The sequence below is a fragment of the Oryctolagus cuniculus genome, chromosome 11 (genome assembly GCF_964237555.1).
Source record: "Oryctolagus cuniculus chromosome 11, mOryCun1.1, whole genome shotgun sequence".
Lineage (NCBI taxonomy): Eukaryota > Metazoa > Chordata > Mammalia > Lagomorpha > Leporidae > Oryctolagus > Oryctolagus cuniculus.
The window spans coordinates 57,037,512-57,049,640 of NC_091442.1; the positions used below are offsets into that span (position 1 = coordinate 57,037,512).

At 56.7% G+C, this 12,129-nt stretch overlaps 1 long non-coding RNA gene across 3 annotated transcripts; it reads right to left on the minus strand.

Annotated features, from left to right (window-relative positions):
• Nucleotides 1-1,640: 1,640 nt before the first annotated feature.
• On the minus strand, nt 1,641-7,699 carry LOC103348283 (uncharacterized). 3 transcript variants are annotated; one of them, XR_011379778.1, is made up of 3 exons: nt 6,990-7,244; nt 6,190-6,799; nt 1,641-6,029 (listed from the first exon to the last, which is right to left on the minus strand). It is a non-coding gene; the product is annotated as an uncharacterized lncRNA (long non-coding RNA). The 3 variants fall into 3 exon arrangements; XR_011379779.1 differs by having other exon boundaries at nt 1,641-4,706; nt 5,776-6,029; nt 6,190-7,228; XR_007919475.2 differs by having other exon boundaries at nt 6,190-7,699.
• Nucleotides 7,700-12,129: the final 4,430 nt, after the last annotated feature.

A 12,129-nucleotide genomic window follows, 5' to 3' on the forward strand; every position in this document is an offset into this window, starting at 1 on the left:
GGTCCACCCAGCATCCGTCATCCAGAAACACACCTGCCTTGAGTGTTAAATGTAATCCCCAAGAAGTTACGAGTTTATGTCTAAAAGTGCAAAGAAATGAGTAGTTTTTAAAAGTATAACCATTGATTCATTTACTCAAGACAAAATAGAAGGAGACTTCCAAAACTTCACGGAAAAATGGAATTAAAACGTTGAATTTGTGGGGCAGATGGTGGGGCACAGCAAGCTGGACACCTGTCTCCCATATCAGAGTGCCTGGTTCAAGTCCCAGTTGCTCTGTATTTCCAATTCAGCTTCCTGCTAATCTCCTATGAGGCAGCGGATGATGGCCCAAGTGCTTGCGTCTCTGCCACCCATGTGGGAGACCCAGAGGGAGTTCCTGGTTCCTGGCCTTGGCCTGGCCCAGCCCTGGCTGCTGTGGGCATTTGGGAAGTAAGCCAGCGGATGGAAGAGTGGAACAGCGCGCTCTCTCTCTCTCTGCCCTTCAAATAAACAAAAATCTTTAATTAAAAAAACCTTGATTTTAGTGCAAAAAACTTTGAAATCTATGTATAGTTTTTTCACAATATGCATTTCTCTGGATTTTTTGAAGATTTTTCATATGCATGGATTTCAAATTTTCTGCACCAAAATATCTTTTTTAAAGATTTATTTATTTACTAGGGAGGCACAGTTACAGACAGAGGGAGAGACAGAGAGAAAGGTCTCCCATCTGCTGGTTCACTCCCCAAATAGCTGCAACAGCTGGATCTGTGTTGATCTGAAGCCAGGAGCCAGGAGCTTCTTCCAGGTCTCCCGCACGGGTGCAGAGGCCAAAGCATTTGGGCCATCTTCCACTGCTTTCCCAGGCCATAGCAGAGAGCTGGATGGGAAGTGGAGTAGCTAGGACTCGAACCGGCACCCATATGGGATGCTTGCACCACAAGTAGATGCTTAACCCACTATGCCACAGCACCAGCCCCTAAAATATCCTTTAAGTCCATTTTTCATGAAGTTTCTGAAGTACCCTGATATGTGTGTGAATATTTACGTAAATATACATGAAGGTCTTCCTTCCTCTCTCCCTTCCTCCCTCTCTTTTTCTTTCCATTGCCAAGAGGCCAGCGAGCCGTGTGGGACCTGTGCCTCTGAGGCCTAACCTGGACGGTCTGCAGGCCGGGGGGTGGGTGTTGCACCTGCACTACTGGCCACACCCCTGCACCTGACTCAGGTGTGCTGGCATCCTGGGCGCACAAGTCCTCTCTGGCTCATTCTGCCCCTTCACTCTGTGCTGGCCATTTCTGTCCCAGAAGGAGCAGCCAGGGAAGTTCCTCCCACACAATCCTAAATACTGCTGTGAGATCAGGAAAACAACATTAATCCTTGGAGCAGCCACAACAAAGTAGGTCCCTCCAGGCCTCAGCAGCCCCTCCTGCCCAGGGCCATTCCTTCTCGGAGGGATGGAAAAACTGGGAATGGGAGTGGGGAAGGATGCATTGAGCAGGTGTGACACACACAGCACGGAGAGGTGACTCTGGACGGGAGGAGGGGAAGGAGGCAGGGGTGGCAATTAGCTTATTATTGTTTCCCCTGGGTGCTGTGAGAATTCCTTAGGAGACACTTGTAAAAAAGCAGAGGCAAGACAGTAAATACACATCTAATGATATGCTAAATAAATTATTATTGTTATTAGGATGGCGATTATTACAGCAATTGCAACTTGCTCCTGGCATCCAACTTTGCACTGGAGATGGGAATTGGGTCCCCTTATGGCCAAGGCCTCCACTGCTGCTGCCTGCCACGGGCTCCAGACACCCCTTCCCCCCGCCCCCAGGAATGAGCTGAGGAAGTGGGCAGCCCAGACCTGGCTTCCAGCCGCCGCCGCAGAGGGTGGAAGGGTGCGGAGCTGAGCCTGAGCGCCCAAGGCCTCTGCAAGGCACTGCTCTGGCAAAGCCAAAAAGGACGAGGCCTTTGCCAAGGGCCAAGGGCTGCAGGGGCCGCATCTAGGGAAGAGCTCCTGGACACCCAAGCAGGGGGGCCAAGGAAGGGCGAAATGCCCTCCTTACTGGGTCCCTGCCAGGAAGGGGAATGCACTCTGGGGCTGCTCAACCTTCACACCGCGGCCTCTAGCACTCAGGTATCTCCAGCAACAGTCCAGGGCGCTGTGCATCCAGCCCTTTGTTTTGTCTGCTCCCCAATGGGGGCCTGGCCCCCAGAAACAGCCCAGGAAAGGGAACACGGCTCTCTGGGCTCAGTCCAAATGGCCGCTGGCTCTTGGTTTCCTGCTTAGGTGCAGGGACTGTCCTCACGTGCAGCCTGCAGGTCCCGGAGTTTGCAGAGTGTCCCAGCCGGAGCCCAGGCTGCAGCCTGGAGCCGCAGGCAGGCAAACATATGTAAATACGGGAACTTGGGTCTCCTTGCATTTCTGAAGGGAAAACAGCAGCGTTGCTCCAGGGCCTCAGGTGTTACTGGGGAGAGGACGAGGGAGGGAGGGGAGAGCTAGAACTCTGGAGAAAATGGTTGAACTTGGGGCCAGGGAATGGGATTCTGGGTTTAGTGTCGCCCCCTTCCTAGGCCGCAGTCTCTCGCTGGGACACACAGTGGATGCCTCTAAGGATCCTTAGGGAGAAAAGGAATCAAATTTGGGAGATCCTCCCCACTCTCAGCCTTGATGGCAGAAGGGGAGGCTGACCTGTGCCACGCACACCAGTGTCCTCGCCCGATGCGGGAATGTTACACCTGGCCAGCCTGGCCCCAAGCTCCTCCGAGGAGCTGTTTTACAGAGTCCAAAAAGGAAATGATAACAATGAAAAAGAAATGCGTGAGAGGCAGGCGTGTGGCACAGCGGGGATGTCCTTACCACTGGCTTCCTGCTCCTGGCACCCTGGGAGGCAGCAGGCGATGGCTCCAGTACCAGCGCTCCTGCCAGCCACGTGGGAGACCTGGCTGGGGTGCCAGGCTCCTGGCTTCAGCCTGACCCACTGCCAGCTGTCGTGGGCACTTGGGGAGTGAACCAGCTAATGGAAGACTTCTCTCTCTCTCTCTCTCTCTCTCTCTCTCTCTCTCTCTCTCTCTCTCTCTCTCTCTCCTCTCTGTTGCTCTGCCTTTCGAATAAATAAAGTGCTTTAAAAAATGAATAAAAATCCAAAACACTCCGGTTGGGAGGCATTACTGGTTTGGAAAATTGGTGAGTTTTCTGAAGTTAAAAAAACGCGAACTGTTCGATTAAATTATAAAAATATTAAGCCTGCACTTGGTGTCCCTGGTTCAGGCCTGAGGCACACAGAGACTCTCCTTTGGCCAGGCTGTCTGTCTCCCGCTGATGTATAATTCCGGTTTTATTTGTGTATTTCCTAATGGACCGAGCGATGGCTCCTTTCGGGGCCCCACAGGCCAGCAGGCAGCTCCATCACAGCCCGGGGTTCGGGCTTCAGTTCAGCTTCCGTACGTGTGGGGGGGGGGGCGGCTAAGAATCCAAGGTGCACTGGGGACACGGGTCCTGCTACCCCCCACCCAACTTCCTGGATCAGGATGCCTTGTTCTCCCAGCCCCACTAACTACACGCCAGGCGCCATGCCTGGGTAGGGGCTCCTCCTGCCTGGGACCCCAGGTGCCTGCTAGCTGCCTATGGCCCCAGTGGTGTGCAGTGAGGGCAAGCTTTGGGGTGACAGCACGGGCGCCCTCTCTGGAGGAGTTCCCAGTCCTGTGGGGTGTGTGGAGGGTGGCAGGTGCGTGGATCTGAACCCCAGCCGGGGGTCTCCACTCCTTTCCAGCATCCAAGAGATCTTGGGAGGCAGGCTGGCTGCTGAGACTGACCCGGGAAAGTGCTCTGCACAACCATTCGGCAAAGATGTCTATGACTCCTGGTTTAAAAGAAAATGAAGTGAAGGGGGTGGCATTTTCCGCTGGGGTGGGCGGCGGCTGGGGAAACTTTAGAAGGAGCAAAGAAGGGACAGGTGGGAAGGGAGGCCTTGGCGAGCCCGCGGGCAGCGTCCCCGCCCCATCGCCGCCTGGGCTCAGGATCCCCGCCACACATCAGCCCCTGGAGCATGGGAGGCCCGGTGGGGGGGGGGGTGAGCTTTCTCCGACCGTGCTCACCTCACTTTCCTGGCTCAGAGACAGCAGGAAGTGTGCTCCCCGCCGTCTGCTGTCCCCCCCCCCAACCCTCTTCACCTCGGAAGTCCATACTTGCAGACTTACAAATTAGGGTTCAAGAAAACCACGCCAGGAATGCTGGACCGCTGCTAGCCTCGGGTGCACTAAAAGCGGAGACCTGGCCCCCTGTGGCAGGTGGGGTGGGGGCTCCGTGCACTGGCTCCCCTTCTGCAAGCTCCCTGTCCACACCTGTCTTCACCAGGCCCAGGCGAAACCGGTTCTCGCCTCCTGGTGGATGCCGGTGGCGCCTGGGCGCTTACCCCTCTTCTTCTGCTCTGTTTGTGCGCGCCGAGCCCGGGGCACCCTCCAGCGGCCTCCCCTTCTGGAGACTTGCAGTGCCCTGTTCACCCTTTGTAACTCCATCCCTCGCTAAGTAAAGAACTGGGCTGCCGATTTCCTAGAGAGCCTGACATAGCTTCGCAGATGCCTCTGTGAACAAGTCTCTTCCAGCCCCTCCGTGGAAATGCGTCCGCTCCGAGACAGGCCGGCCTAGGTCCCAGTGCACACGCATCACGCCGTGATTGCACCTCATATACATACGGGTATCTCCACAGACTTCCCTTTGAAAGTGCCTGTAACTCCAGAGAGAGAGAGAGAAGAGAGAGGCCGTACATATACGATGATAATTACTTCCGTCTATTTTTACAACTATGTAGTTATAAATAGATATGCCTATATATAGTGATAATACTATAGAAATATCTCCGTAGCCATATACGGCTGTAACTGAATGCTCTAAGTACTCTATATCACAATCAATAAGCATCTCTCTCCCGATACATAATTCTAATGATATACATTTATCTATATGGCTCTCAGAGACATAAACCTGTCAGGGTATCAAATGTCCATAAAGCTGGATGGCTATAAGAGAGCCATATATTTTCCCATATATAAATCTGCTTCTATAACTATTGTATATGCACAAATACAATGGAAATAATTATATTTTCCTGAAGCATAAATCTGAAAATACAACCACAGCACATTTAGGTACGGTTAGAGATAAAGCAATATTTTGTAGACCTCAGTCTGTCAAGAGAGCCACCAGTGCCTCGGAACAGAGAGAGTTATAGCGGGAGTTATAAATAAACCCTCCAGATGTGAATGGATCGGGAGACCGAGATGTAAACACCGCTCCAAGCTCCCCTCCCTTTCTTCTGCTTCTCGGGGAGATATTCCTGAAGACCGGACAGGGGGCTGAGGGGTCTGGACACTGGTCACTGCCCCTCTCCCCCACCCCCAGGGGGGCTGGGGGTTACTGGACTTCGGGAACCCAAGAGGGAGCGGTGGAAGGCAGTGGCCGCCCCGAGGCATCCCAGCAGCCCTGCCTGGCCTTCTCCCAGTAGCTGAGCGTGGAGGCGAGCGGCCAGGCCTACAGGAGAAAAACCGAGAAGGCCCAGTCTGGCTTGGGTCACTTTGCCCCCCTCATCAGGGAAGACGGGCCCAGGCCCGGGAGCCGAGAGGATCCAGAGGCATGGGGGCTGCAGGCCGCGCTGGGGAGGCCGAGGCCGAGGCGAGCCAGTCGCCAGCCGGTGCCTGGCGGGTCCCCCGCGCGCTCGCGCGCCATCTCCCGGGCCGGACCCGATCCCCGCGCCCTGCGCCCGGCCGCGCAGCCACCCGTTCTGTTTTTCTTCTTGCCTTTTCGTCCGGAGTGCGGAGGGCCAGGGCCAGCGGCCCGCGTCGCGAGGCGCATGGGTCGGGTCTAAAGGGAGTTCTCCGCCTCTCCCCGCGCCAGAGGGGTCACCGCTCTCTCGGGAGAAGAAAAGGCAAACCTCGAAACGTGCGCGGACTTCAGCCTGCACAAGTTCTCACGCGCGTTCCTTAGGGTGCCTTTTCCGTTGACAAAGTTGGCTGCTGCGTGTTTTCTGTTTTTCGCTGCGTCGTTGCCGGTTCTGCTGGCACAATTGCGTTTTAAAGGAGGGATTTCGTTAGACCCGAACCTGCGGAAGCTGCGAGCCGGCTCCCTCTCCCGCGAACGTCGCGCGCGCTCCGCACCTCGGCCTCCCGCCGCCCCCAGATAAATAAATCCGCACCACGATCGGAAACCGGTACCTGCGCGGGATAAGGACAGTGCAGGATCCGGGACCGACCCGCGGGCTTCGCTTCCTGGGCCGAAGCCTCGGTTCCAACCTCGCGGAGGAAAATTCAAGGCGCCTCCACTCCTCCCTTGGGGTTTTTTTGTTTGTTTTTTGTTTAAAGACGCCGGGAAAGGAAGTTTCCTTGGGCCTGCTGGGGTCCCGGCCTGGCTCTGCCCTCTCCCGGGCGGCCGTGCGCGTCTCCCCGCGTCCCTGCCGGCCCCGCACCTCCGCGGCCCGGGCGGCCAGCACGGAGGCTGTGGTCACCGCCTCCTCCGTCTCTCCCTTCGGCCTGCCCCTGGATGCTCGGCCTCTTCTTCCACACAGAGAATCCACAAGGCACCCTCCCTGCCCCCGGCCACCCTCACTCGTGGGGTCTCCTCCTTGATCGCACAAAGCCGCGAGAAAGCAACAGGGAAGCGGGGCCTCCCGGCGCGGTCTCCCGCCGCGCCCCAGGCCCGGACCTTGTCTGGGGAGGGGCTGCACGTACGGAGACGCTAACTTTCTTCCTTGTTTTCCCCTCCGGCACAGTCTGTAGTCTCCACTGCTGCTTCTGTCCCCTGCTCCTCCGGCTTTTTATTGTTTTCCTGCTAGGGAGGGGCTGTTAACTACTGTTTTTATTATTATTATCATCATCATCATCACGTTATTTATTGTTATTAGGTCGGTTGTTAGAGGTTTGTTCACAGGTCCTGGGGACAGAGGCCTGCGGGTCACACGTGCGTGCACACACACCCCCACACACCCCGACACGGCTGGCCCAGAGCACACACTCACCCGCATACGCCCACCAATGCCTGCTAGGTTCAGACGAGGCAGGCGCCCACCTGCCCCGAACACTAGCAACCCTCTGCCCGGACGCACAGCGGCCTCGGCGGGAAACGCCACTCGCCCGGAGCTTAGGCAAATACCTAGGAACCCTTCTCTGGTAGGGCCTGGAGGGCCAAGGCAGGCCTCGGTCTCTCTCCCCCAGTCTCTCTGGCTTTCTCCTTTTTTTTCCCTTGTTTACAGCTTCAGAGAGCTCCAGGCCCATAAATCTTGAGCGGCCTACGGAGCGCTGAGCACATTTGTATGCATCGTTAGGACTCGCTAATACCTAAGCCCATTAACGAGCGTGTATGCGCGTGGTTTCCGGTGTGTATTAACTTATAGTTAAATTCTGGAGGAAAGGGCATTGTGAATTAACATACACCAAATCCATCACGGGCTTTTGTCATGTCGGATTAGTCAGCTGAGGGTTTGGGGGTGCACCCGGCCTCCACAAACTTTGTGGGGGCCAGCCCGGGGGTCTGGGGGGGGTGGGCAGCCGAGCGCACGCCTACCCAGCCCCGATCATTCGGGAAGTTCTCCCCACCCCGCTCCAGCGCACACCTGCGGCGTGGCGGAGGGGTAGAGCCCCGGCTCCCCCAGTCCGGCGCCGGCGGAGCGAGGCTGGCGAAGCCCAGGCCCCTCCGGCAGCCGGCTGGGGTTGCACCGGGGCCGCTGGGCGGCCTGGCTTCCGCTCTCCCGAGCGCCACGAGAGGAGAAGCAAGTGGAGTCGCTGAACTTTAATTAAACCGAAGAGGAGGCAGGGGGCGGAGGGAGAGAACGATCGCGGGAGCAGGAGGCCGAGAGGCCGTGCAGAGGAAGGGGCTCGGGGCTCGGGACTCTGGGGAGGCCGGGGAGCCCTGGGGTGGGGGGCTGAGCGCGAACTCCTGGTGGGCAGGTTTTCCATGCTCCTCCCCCCCACCAAAACAAGCATCCCCCGGCCCAAGGCCAACGCCAGCCCTCTTCAAAGAAAGGAAAGGTAAAGCCACAGGGAACTTGAATTCTACGGCGCGTTTCAGCCAGGTGTTGCTGGTTCCAATGACTCACAGCCTCCTGGAACCCCAAGGATCTGGGTAATTGGGCCTGCATAGACAGAGATGAAGAACGCCAGCTCTAGAGAGAGAGAGAGAGAAAGAGAGAGGGCCATCTCTCGGGGTCCCGCAGAAAATGCCAAAGACAAAGCAAGCTAAATGATCGTGTCCGTGTGGATCTATTTGCCTATTTCAGTGCAGCCGGGGGCGGGGCGGGGGATGCGGGGCCGGGAGCCGGCTGGCGGGAGCGAGGATGCCCTGGCTGCCTTTGCGTGGCGGGCACCGCGCGGGGGCCTCCCGGGCACAGCGAAGGCGACCGGGCCCGGGCCGGGGGTGCGCTGGGGGAGGGGCGCGGGGCGGGCCCTCCCCCGGCGCTGTGAACTTTAGCTGGGCCGCCGCCTGTCAGCCGCAGAAAGCGTTAAAGGTGCAGCAGCCCGCGCCAGCTCCGCAGCCGCCTTTGTACGCGTGATTTATGACTTCAATCTTGGTTCACCGAGAGTTCACACGGCTTTCGCTGCTGTTGAAGGTTAAAAGATGGTGTTCGCTTGACAAGTGGGACTATTGAAAATTCCTCCTTCTTCGTTGTGTTTTTTTTTTTTTTTTTTTGAGAAGAGCAGAAACTCAGGAGAGAAAAAAAATTGGGGGGGGGGGGGGACGGAGTTTGTAGTGGGACAGGAAGGTTTGCCCCGCTAGTGTGGGGGTTTTTTGTAGGTAGGGATTGAGTGTGTTGTGGGAGGAGAGTTGAGAATAGGAGGGAGCTAGGGGAGGGATTCACGAAGCTCTCCTCTTTGGGGGCCAAAAGAGTGGCATTTTGAAAAGAAAAGAAAAGAAAAAACACTGTACTTTCACAGTTAATTATCTGGGTAACTTTAGTCGCATCCCTGACCGACTTTTCTCTTGAGATGGAACATGAGCTGGAGAGGCAGCCAGCCCAGGGGAGGCTGAGGGTTGGGGGTGCCCTGGTTCCCCGGGCTGGCCATCCACCTTGCCTGGATGGCGGCTTTTCAAGTGTGCCCTTGCACTCATGTGTCTGGGCAGGACTTTGTTTCCTTTAAGATTTATTTTATTTACTTAAAAGGCAGAGTGACAGGGAGAGACAAGGAAAGAGAGCTCTTCCATTTGCTGGTTCACTCTCCAGATGCCAGCCACAACCAGGGCTGGGCCAAACCGGAGCCAGGAGCCAGGAGCCAGCCAGTGGCAGGAACCCAAGGGCTTGGGCCGTCATCTGCTGCCTGCCCAGGCCCAAGAGCAGGAAGCTGGATGGGAAGGGAGGTGAGACTGGGTGCCAGGCTGCCCACAATGGGATGGGCGCGGGGTGCGGTGTCCAAGCAGCCGCATAACGGGCTGTGCCCCCGACCCCTCTCTCCACGGACAGACGAGCATTTTTAGGGCCTAGTGTTCTGAGTCCCTTCTTCTGGTCTGCTTAGTTTCGTGTGTGCATTTGAGCAAAGTGAAAAGGGGGGTGGGAAGGAAACCTGTAGAATTAGGGCTGGAAATCCTTTCTAATCCTAGATCCCCTTGGCCCATGGTCCAGCCCCTCTTCCTTCCAGCATTTTGGACAAGGTGGTGCCAGGATGAGGAGGATGGTTAAGGGTCTTCCGATGGCCAGGAGATAAGGCCCCTTTGTGGCCCAGGCTTTGAGGGCTGGGAAGAAAAGGAATCTCTGCTCCTTTCCAGATTGAGAGAGGGAGAGAGAGAGAGGGAGAGAGAGAGAGAGAGAGAGAGAGAGAGAGGGAGAGGGAGAGGGAGAGAGGGAGAGAGGTGATTCCCTGGAGCTGAGGGTCTGAGGGGCTCCTTGAGGCTCCTATCTTTAGCAGAGTGCATTCAGCCAAGCTGTAACACAGCTGCACCCCCCTCCCCGTGCATCTGAGCAGGAATGCTGGGTGGGAAATGGCGCTGCGAGTACCTGGGTTCCATTTCCGCTCCAGCTCCGTGCTGATGCAGGCCCTGGAGAGCAGTGGAGATGCTCGGAGGGTAGAATTCCTACCACCCACACGGGAGACCTGGATTAAGTTCCTGGCTCCTGGCTATTGCAGGCATTGAGGGAGTGGAGCAGCAGATGGGAGGTGACTCTCTCTGTCTCTCAAATAATCAGAGAAAGCATTTTTACCAGATATGTTTAAATCCCCTGGAGTGAGAATACCTCAGGGTGAGCCTGGGGGAGGGGACCGGAGCAAGCTGGGTTTGGGGTGCGCAGGCCTCCCTAGCCGTGGTTTACCCTTCAGCACTGACGCCCTGGATGTGTCTTTGGAGGAGGTCAGAGGCAGCCCCTCAACTCCAGAACCAGGAAGCTCAGGCGTCCACGTGGAAGGGCTGCTCCCTGCCCGCCGCAGTAGGAGGTCTCAGAGGAGATTTCCAGGAGAGGGAGAAGGGAGTGCGACCGGAGGGCTCAAGGGTGTCTCCCAGGTCCTGGCTGGGAAGCAGAGCCAGGAACCTCCCGGCCCCAGGAAGGCCCCTTCTCATCTGCCCTGACCGTGCCCCTCCCTGGTAAACAGTTTCAGCGGGCTTGGGCTCATCTGTAAGTTGAGAGTAATTATGAATCAGCAATTCGCAACCAAGACTGGGGATGGTGACTGTCGCTCCGCCCCTATGTAACAAACCGGGGCCTCACAGCGTGTCTGTGCCCACCACAGCCCCTCAGACCCACTCCACGTGCTGGAGTGTTCTGTGGGCTTGGCTCGTGGGCGCCTGGGAACAAGACCACAAGAGCAGAGTCCACTGGCCTGAGCTCAGGGGTGTGGGTTCAAGGCCAGGTGGCAGAACTCCCAGGCCCCAGAGCCAAGCACTCGGGAATCAGGGAGGGGCATTCTGACTCTCTCGCCCTTCTGGGGACCCCTGGGTACACACCTGCCCCCCTACAGGGAGGCCCAGGCTTCGGGCCACACCAGTCCCTCAGAAGGCTGGGGCTGGGGAAGTGGGATCTGCCAGTTGGCTCACATCTGTATAGGCCCAGAGAACTGATTTTTTTTTTTTTTTAAATTTTTGACAGGCAGAGTGGACAGTGAGAGAGAGAGACAGAGAGAAAGGTCTTCCTTTGTCATTGGTTCACCCTCCAATGGCCAGCGCACCGCGCTGATTTGAAGGCAGGAGCTAGGTGCTTCTCCTGGTCTCCCATGGGGTGCAGGGCCCAAGTACTTGGGCCATCCTCCACTGCACTCCCTGGCCACAGCAGAGAGCTGGCCTGGAAGAGGGGCAACCGGGACAGAATCTGGCGCCCCAACCGGGACTAGAACCCAGTGTGCTGGCGCTGCAAGGCGGAGGATTAGCCTAGTGAGCCGCGGCGCCAGAACTGATTCCACAAGACAATCTCCGTGGAAAGCCCTGCCTTAGGGGCAGGTGAAGCCACCTCTTGGGAGGCCTGCATCCCATATCAGAGTGCCTGGTTCAAGTCCCCAGGCTACTCTGTGCTTTGTATCCAGCTAATTCCTGCTAAGGCACCTGAGAGGTAGCAGTGATGGCCCGAGTACGATGCCTTCCACATGGGAGACCTACAAGTAGCTCCAGGCTCCCGGCTTAGCCTTGTCTGTGAACCAGTGAATGGAAGATCTCTCTATCTGTCTCTGTCTCTGTCTCTGTCTCTGTCTCTCACTGCTGCTCTGCCTTCCAAGTAGATGAAACTAAACCTTAAAAGACAGTAAATCCCTGCCTTCGCCTCCCCTGTGCCAGCCCTGGAGCAGTCTCCATCACCCCTCTCCCCTCTTCTCCTGAGCCCTGGAAATGCAGGGTGGGGGTGGGGGTGGGGGAGGCAGGAGAGGCAGCTCCCAGCTGCATCTAGAGAAAGACGCAGGCTGGGGGAATGTGGGGGGAAAGGTTCAAACCTGCTACTTCACACAAGTTTTTTTTTTTTTTTTTTTTAAGGTGACATACTGGTGAGTTAAGTTTTATTTATTTATTTTCACTTTATTTGAAAGGCAGAGAGATCGTCCATTTACTGGGTGTTTACTCTGTAAATGTCTGGAACAGCTGGGGCTGGGCTGGACCAAAGTCAGGAGCCACTCCATCCAGGCGTCCCACGCGGTGACAGGTGCTCCAAGGACTTGAGCAGTGACCTGAATCCCAGGGCGCACATGAGCAGGAAC